This window comes from Nannobrachium achirus (genome assembly GCF_963921795.1).
Source record: "Nannobrachium achirus genome assembly, chromosome: 6".
Lineage (NCBI taxonomy): Eukaryota > Metazoa > Chordata > Actinopteri > Myctophiformes > Myctophidae > Nannobrachium > Nannobrachium achirus.
The window spans coordinates 58019167-58027423 of record NC_137815.1 but is presented as its reverse complement, the minus strand read 5'-3'; positions in this window follow the sequence as shown (position 1 = coordinate 58027423).

Here is an 8257-nt window from a genome sequence, read left to right as displayed (position 1 = left end):
TCGAGGTGTAAATTGTCCAGTCTGTAGCTTGGTCAAAGCCTGGGAATGAGAATGAAAGAATAAACATGAATATGCTATCTGATACTTAATTACTGTTCCTGAGGGTGTTAATTGTAGATGTTATTCAAAATGTAGTGTAGTACTCTCAAAACATAGACAGGAAAAATAATGTAAATAATTATTACTGAAACATGAGTCAGGATGCTGCTAATGCATGGTGGCTCACTGGAGAGTCTCTGCTACACTTTATGGAACAGAGCCTTAGTATTATTGGTAACACCTGTGAAGGAAATAACATCACACTGCTATTTCTTGCCAATATGGCTGCTGTGAAAAGTTCTGGAAATGTGGGTCCATGTGGAGAGTAAAATAAACTACCCATTTGAAGAACATGTAAATGCAGTAATGCATCCTGGCAGTAAGAACTTCATCTCGATCAAGCGTTAAACCACAAGTACTTGGGTGTAGTTTTACTCCTTTTCTATCTACTTTTCATTTTCTAAGATAGTGAATGGAAGTTTCAGCAGAAGATTGCCATTTGATTCCTGCTTGCACAGCAGCATGCTTTACAGATATTTATGTTTGCCCATTCCGTCACTGAATAACAATACATAAAAGCCAGAGCTGGCTAATGCGGCTGAAGTTGATGGATGAAATTGGGGATCCCAAGGTGTTCCCGGGCCAGCATGGAGATAAACCTCCCACCTGTAGTTTGCCCCATATGGTCTCATCCTAGGCAGACGTGCCTGGAAAACCTCCCCCGGGACACGACAAGGAGGCATGATCCGTAAGTGCCCGAAACACCTCAACTAGAAGGGCTTGTAGAAGGGCCTTCTACGCAAAGGAGAAGTGGTTCTACTCTGATGGACGAGAGCTTGTGCAGGAGGTGAATCACTACCAGTTAGATTTGGTGGTGCTTTCCTTTATGCCACTGTAGGGCTGGGGCTCTGGAACCAAGCTCCTGGAGAGGGGTTGTGCTCTACCTCTATTCTCTTAGCTATTCTATTTCCCCGGAATTGACCAAGGAGGGAGGTGCCAGGAGTGTGAGGATAGCCTCGGCTGAGTGCCACTACATTGGAGTTTACCCCAGTGGATGAGAGGGTTGATTCCCTACGCCACAATTTTCCATTCAGGGCTTAAATTCCACAAATACTTTATCCACACTGCCATTTCCCAGCTCAAGAGAATATCATGCCTTTTTTAACTTGTATAACTGTTTTATGTGTCTTTGTACGTGAGTCATGTTCTTGCATTATTGGATAATATGTTTGAACCTTGATGAAAATGTGTCTTTCTTTTTCCTATACCTCTTGCCAGGTGTGGAGAGAGAATTTGACTGCCAAATATTCTGTTCTTGCGCAAATGTTTGGAATTCCACAGAATTTTATTCCCATCTGGCTTGATTGTATAACTTCAGTTTCCGTTGTCTTAATTGTGGGGGGACTGTTTAGTACTATGGAGACCTATTTTCATCTCCCTGTCACTGCACTGCTGAGGTAATGTTCATCTGCTCGACAGCTGCTCCAGGGTGGCCCCTTTTCCTTCTAAATGAGCTTCTCTGGGGCCATGTTATTGTAATCGGGGCCTTCCCTGGAGTAGCAATAAAAAACTTGGAAGCATTTCAGATTCGCAAATCCTGTCTTCCTGTGTGAATTAACCACATTTCTATCTACAACATGGGAAGCCTTTTGTTTGGGAGACGTTAATCAAACTGCAATCTCTTTGCCACGTACCTTAGCAACTTTGGTCAAACACACCCAAAATAATATATTTCCTGTTAACTTATCGGGACTTTACTGGTTCCTTTTTACTTTCTTGTATTAATCAGTTGATATTAATTCTACTTTTCCTAGAATAGATAAATAATGTATAATGTTGAAGCACTGAGCGATTCATCTTTCTAATAGAATTGACAAAGGGTGCCATGCAGTTTGAGTGGCCTTTGTGCTGGGTCTCACAGCACACCAGTAATCCAACTAGGTCCACACTTGGTACAAATATTGTTCATTATTCTGGCAAGGACCTCAGCTACTTTCAACACCTTAAATATACTTTCATTTGTATAAAAGTTACATATTGTGTCACATTTTAGTCTGCTATGCCTGCCCTACTGTGCAGGTGCGACTTCTTCATTTCCGCCACATTGGATGCCTTTGGTGCCAACATAGCCTATCTATACACAAATTTACGGGGACTGCCCATAGGTCCGCAGTATGTCATTTGTTCTCGTTTGGTAATGTTTTAAGATCCAAGGGGTTTAGCTTGCCACAAGCTGGTATAATATGAATGTGTCATTTCTTGTTTGTGTCTGTGTGGAGTTTCACACAATTTTTACTCTTATTTAGCCTATTGTTGTTTGGTTCCAGTGAAATGAAATATATTCAGCATTTCTGCCCATTCAAACAATGTAAAACGTCACTTGTTGCTTAGTTCTGATGCATTGATCATCATATTGTTTTTCTTTTCTTTTTTCTTAGCTTTGTTTTCAGAGTTATTTTTTTGATGTTGATGAATGGTGTGTTCTCCAGTTTCTGAGGTTTTGAGCATAAACACGTTTTGCAATCACGCCTACTTCAAAAACGATTATTTGATGACTCAGTTGCAAAAGTTTAAGTGCAACACAGAAAAGTAATTGGGAACAGCCATGTGCATTTTTTATTGCTTCTTAGTACAAAAGACTTGCATGTGTTGCGGAATTTCCCACATACCGGCACTCAGCCCCCCTGTGGCATTCATTCGGTTTTAACTTTGTGCAAGTTGTTTTAATAATGTGAAACATTTACGTTGTCCAATAATCCAGTGATCCAGCAAGAGAGAGAGAGAGAGAGAGAGAGAGAGAGAGAGAGAGAGAGTGAGTAGAGTTCTCAACGGGACTGAAAATTAAGGCCCGGCCCTAACTGCCGACTAGTAAGCATACATTTTAGGCCTTACCCGGCCCGAAAACATCGGGTCGGGTTGGGTAGAAAAAGTAAAAGTAGCCTAATATGCATAATAAAAAGATACATTTTCTTTTTTCATTGAGCCCAAGGCCCAGCCTGGCCTGACTCACTAGCATACATGTTGTGCCCTACTCTACCCTAAATGTCGGGTCGGGTATGGTCGGGTTCGGGCAGAATTTCAGAAAGAGAGAGAGAGAGAGCAGAATATTTGACAAAAAAGGTTTGGGTCGATCAGTTTCGGTTAATTATTAATTCCAGATTCTCTGCTGACTACACTGATATCGTGGACATGAAGGTCCAACAGCAGAAGGATGTCCCTCATACAGAGAACATTAATCAGCAGCTCTCCCATGTGACTGTGATATCTGTTCTGATTGGACACCATGAACATTGTGTTGATTGTGTCTTCATAGTGTTGTCTCGTTTCATGTAGACATCATGTGAAAAGCACACTTAGGGCGTTTCCACCCTTCCTGCCATGTCATCCTTCAGCTGTATCCCCCTGACCAAGTCAGCTCTCTCCACCACCGTCCTAGACCCATCTATATTGATCAAATTTGTAATGAATGCAGAATGTTGTCAAAACAAATATTTGTTTGAATGAATCACTTACAGAAAGCAAGCATGACACAATCTCAGGTGTGTATCAAACCGATCTATAATAGCTCAGTTTTATATTATTTGTGACTTCTCATGGAGCTGTTTAAGGCTTTTCTGAAGTTTTGATTATATTGTTTGGCCCTTTCTGATGGCTTACACTATCTTCTGTGCAAGATGTAACGGAGGGGAATCGGACCTCCCCACCCGGGCTTAACCATCGCTCCAAAGGGATATCTCTATGGAACGAGGGAGATACTACTTTTGAGGCTTCAAGGCTGGGGCTGCGACTCTCTCTGTCACACTCACCCCCCTTTGACCTCCTACGGGGAAACCCGATCCGGGTCACAGCACCATTGTAACGGAGGTGAATCGGACCTCGCCACTCGGGCTTCGAACCCGGGCCTCCCACGTGAAAGACCAATATCTTAACCATCGTTCCAAAGGGATATCCCTATGGAACGAGGGAGATACTAGACTTTTGAGGCTTCAAGGCTGGGGCTGCGACTCTCTCTGCCACACAGACAGTCCTCACAACAATTATCAGAAAATTGTGTCCAAGTCCAAGTCCAACACGTATCCTTAAAATGTCCTTTATTACACAACTCTGAGGTTAAAGTGGAATGTAACCCTGGGCCAATTTTTTTGTTTTTCGGTACAGGTTAAAAACTACACAAGGGTAAGTTTACCTGATAGCTGAATTGTTAGGGCGTGTACCACCTTAGCTCTAATGCCTGATGGTGAGTCCCCGGTTCAACAACAGGCATGGTCACCCAGGTGGACCAACCAAAACAAACCATTTTATTAACATAACCATTCTCAGCCATTCAAAAGTTCAAAACTACTATACATGATACCATCTTTAGATAGAATACCCTAATAAACTAGTAAGAAGCTAGTAACAAGCACCATGTATTGGCCATCTGGCCAGTGATGTATATAGGACCAGTTACCCATATATGGAGACCCCTGGCCATAAATGGATTCTGTTGGTGTGGTATGTGGCCCATGTGGCCTCCATTTATGGGCATTCCAATATGAAGTCCTGTTAGATATGGGCTTAATATTGATGGCATCAGGGAACTCCATATATGGGCATAAAAGAGATTCTGTTAGTGTGGTTCCCCTGACATCACAGTGATGTCAGAACGGCAAACTCATTATGTTAGAGTGGTTCCCCTGGCATCACAGTGATGACATTTCTTCATGAAATGAAACTAGACATGGTTTCAGGTTCAGTGTTGACATCACCTGCCTCTGCTCTGTCAAACGTACCATTGTCTGCATGTCTGGGATACTCACTGGAATTGTCACCATTTTGTCCATGAAGAATTTGGATGGATCACCCGATGATGGTCTGGACCAATATGTTACAGTGTTTTTGAGGTACCAGTGAGATTGGGACCGGAGCGCTCGTTTTGTAGTTCACCTTAAGGGCAGTCCCCGGAAGGAGGCACCGCTTGCTCCACCTCGCGCCCAAAAACGAGCACTCCTGGTCTCAATCGCACTGAATGTCAAAAACACTGTGACATATACATGAATAGTATAACCTGAGTCCGGTTATATTATTTGTAATAATAGTGCATTGTGATGCTGTAGGACAGGTGAACCTCATATTTAGTGATTGAAAGTATTGCCTGGTTAATAAACCAGAATCTATCATACACTTCACGGGGTGGTGTTGTGCGGTCTGGTTTATTAATCAGGCTAGAGAAAGTACAGTTCATGATGTCCTTTGAACTATAATTTCACCTGTAGTAGGCTACCTGTAGGCCTCCGAAAAAAAGGTCCTTGTGGCCTTCTTTATTATCATGTAAATCAGGGGTCCTCAACCTTTTCTGGCCGCGACCCCCAAAATAATCACATTTTGACTCGCGACCCCCGGCCCTTACGGACCGGCATAACATCTTGACAGCACTTTTTTTTATGAACAATTTATGAATTGTTTTGGCATATGCCTACCTTTTGAGGTTAGTGGGATGGCTGCGCTTGTTTCTTTGAACAGAGAAGTGCTAATCTAGGCTCAATATTGCTCACAGCAACACGGAGATCATCTTCAACTCTGGTGAGTCGTGATCTGTATTTTGATTTTATATATGTGAGCGCAGAGAACGTCTTTTCACATAGGTAAGTGGACGGAAAATGAATCAGAACATCCATTGCTGCTTTTGACAGTTCAGTATATTGCGCAGCCACAGTTTTAGATAGCCAGAATTCCTCCAGTGTGGATGATTTGAACTTGATCTGCAATGTCCTATCGGCTGAAAGGTCCAACAGCGCGTCCTGCAGTTCTGATGACAAGTGTGCGCCCGTGGACTCGGTAAAGGGATAGCGTATCCAATCATATCTTTCTGGAGCGTCATCTGTTGGGAAATATTTGCGGAAACAGTCAGTCAAACCTCTCAGATGAGAGATGATATCTCCGTTTATGATGTCTCTATTTATGTCATAATTATCCATGAAATCCTCGAGCTCTGGAAACATGTCAATATTACCCTCATTGACTCGCGTTGCCCAGCGTTCCAGCTTCCTCTGAAACCCAGCGATCTTATCAGAAATATTGAGAATGTTATTGTTTGAGCCTTGGAGCGACAGGTTTAGTGTGTTGAGTTTATCAAATATTCCAGCCAAGTATGCCAGGGCACATACCCAGCGAAGATCACTCAAGTGGGCAGCAAGGGGAGACTGATGCTCTGTTAAAAACACCTCCTCACGCAGTTCAAACAGTCTGGTCAGTACTCTGCCCCGTGAGAGCCACCTCACCTCTGTGTGGAAAAGTAGGGTTTCATGCTCAGATCCCATTTCTTGGCAAAGTGTTGCAAATAATCTGGACTGTAAAGGGCGGGATTTGATAAAATTTACTATTTTAACTGCCGTTTGTAGCACCTCCTGCAGCTCTGGGGTTAGGGGCTTACTCGCCAGTGATTCGCGGTGAATCATACAATGGGTGAATTTAATATGGGGCGCCACCTCCCTAACTTTGGCTTTTAATCCCTTTCTTGATCCCTGCATAGCACCAGCTCCATCTGTGCACACAGATTTGCAGTGTTTCCAACTTAGTCCCTCTTCGCGCAGTTTACTGTCCACTGCATTAAAGATGTCCTGTCCCGTGCACGTCCCCTCCAGGGACACGCAAAACAGCAGCTCTTCATTTATTTTTCCTTCGTGGCTGTACCTTGCAAAGACAAGCAAATTGGCGCAGTTGGCAACGTCCGTTGATTCGTCCATCTGCAGTGAAAACGACCCACTTTTCTTCATTCGCTCAGTGACCTGACATTTAATGTCATTTGCCATTTCACCAATACGCCTGCACATAGTGTCATCTGACAACGGGATGGTCTCAAATGATTTTGCTATTGCGTCTCCATGCATATGCCTTGCCATTGCCTGGGCTGCTGGGCGGATGAGCTCTTCTGCGATTGTGTATGTTTTTTTTTGTTTGGCCACAAGATGTGCCACTTCAAAAGAAGCTGCCAGTGCTTTGGAAGGGATTGACACATATTCAGTTATTCTTGTCTGTAGTCCGCCCAGGCCACTCTCCTTTTCACGAAAATATTCCAATGGTTGGTTGATATCATCCTCATGTCTCGTTTGCAAATGTCTTTTAAGTTGGAAGGGTTTCAAGCTCTCGTTAGCAAGTAACTCATTACAAAGAACACACAGTGGGTAATCAATGTTATCCTTCACATGGCACGTAAACCCATACTGCAAAAACTCTGCTTGATATTTTCGGCGCTTGGACGTGGACGTGGGATTTGCCGACTTTGACACATGTTTTCGTTTTGCAGCAATGTTTGCAGAACATGCCGTCTCATCTTCATCTTTATCTTCACCTGTTGTTGGTGGCTCCTCCTGAGACGCTTGTTCTTGGCCTGTTTCAGGGAGCGGACGTTTTCTGATAACCCACTTGTCCATGACTTTTATATCGTGGTCATACAATGTTTTATTTATTTTCTACCTGGGTGCATTTCGCTCATGTGCGTGGCTGTCCAGTTAAATTGAGATTAGTGAGTTTCCGGGTTAAGGGAGGAGGAGGATCACGTGCTGCTACACACAATGCATGTATACATAGCCAGGCCAAGGACATGCACACTGTCACACACACATCCATTCCACTTTGTCGATTTTTCGCTATGAAATGTTTTTATAAAAATGTTTTCCAGGCATTTTTCTTTTTCTTTCTTTTTTTTTTTTTTTCAACTTATTTTTTTTTATTTTTTTTTTTTTACCAAAAAATCTGGCGACCCCCCCAAATTTTTTGGCGACCCCCCTGGGGGTCGCGACCCACAGGTTGAGAACCACTGATGTAAATGATAGGCCGAAGGCTGTACTGCCGAAGACCAGAGACTTGTTCGCCCCTGTCCGCCAGAGAACAGCTAATCTCCAGTATGTGTGTGTGTGTGTGTGTGCTTGCGCGCGCGTGCGTGCGTGCATGCGTATGTGTATGTGTGTGTGCGCGTGTGTGTGTGTGAGTGTAAGGGAGAGAGAGAAGTGGGTTGTTTGTGTTCTCAAGCTGAAATATACACTCTGATTAATTTGCCTTTTGCTTCCACTTCCTGTCACAAATAAAGTGACTTGCTCATGCTGAGAACCATATCAGGGAAACTGGTTGCTCTACAATGGCAGTAGTGTAAGCAGATGTGACGTCTGAGAACTGGAAGGTTCCTATACGTAGTTTGAACCCCAGCTCCTCCTCCTGGCAGACACTGAACTGCTCCTGA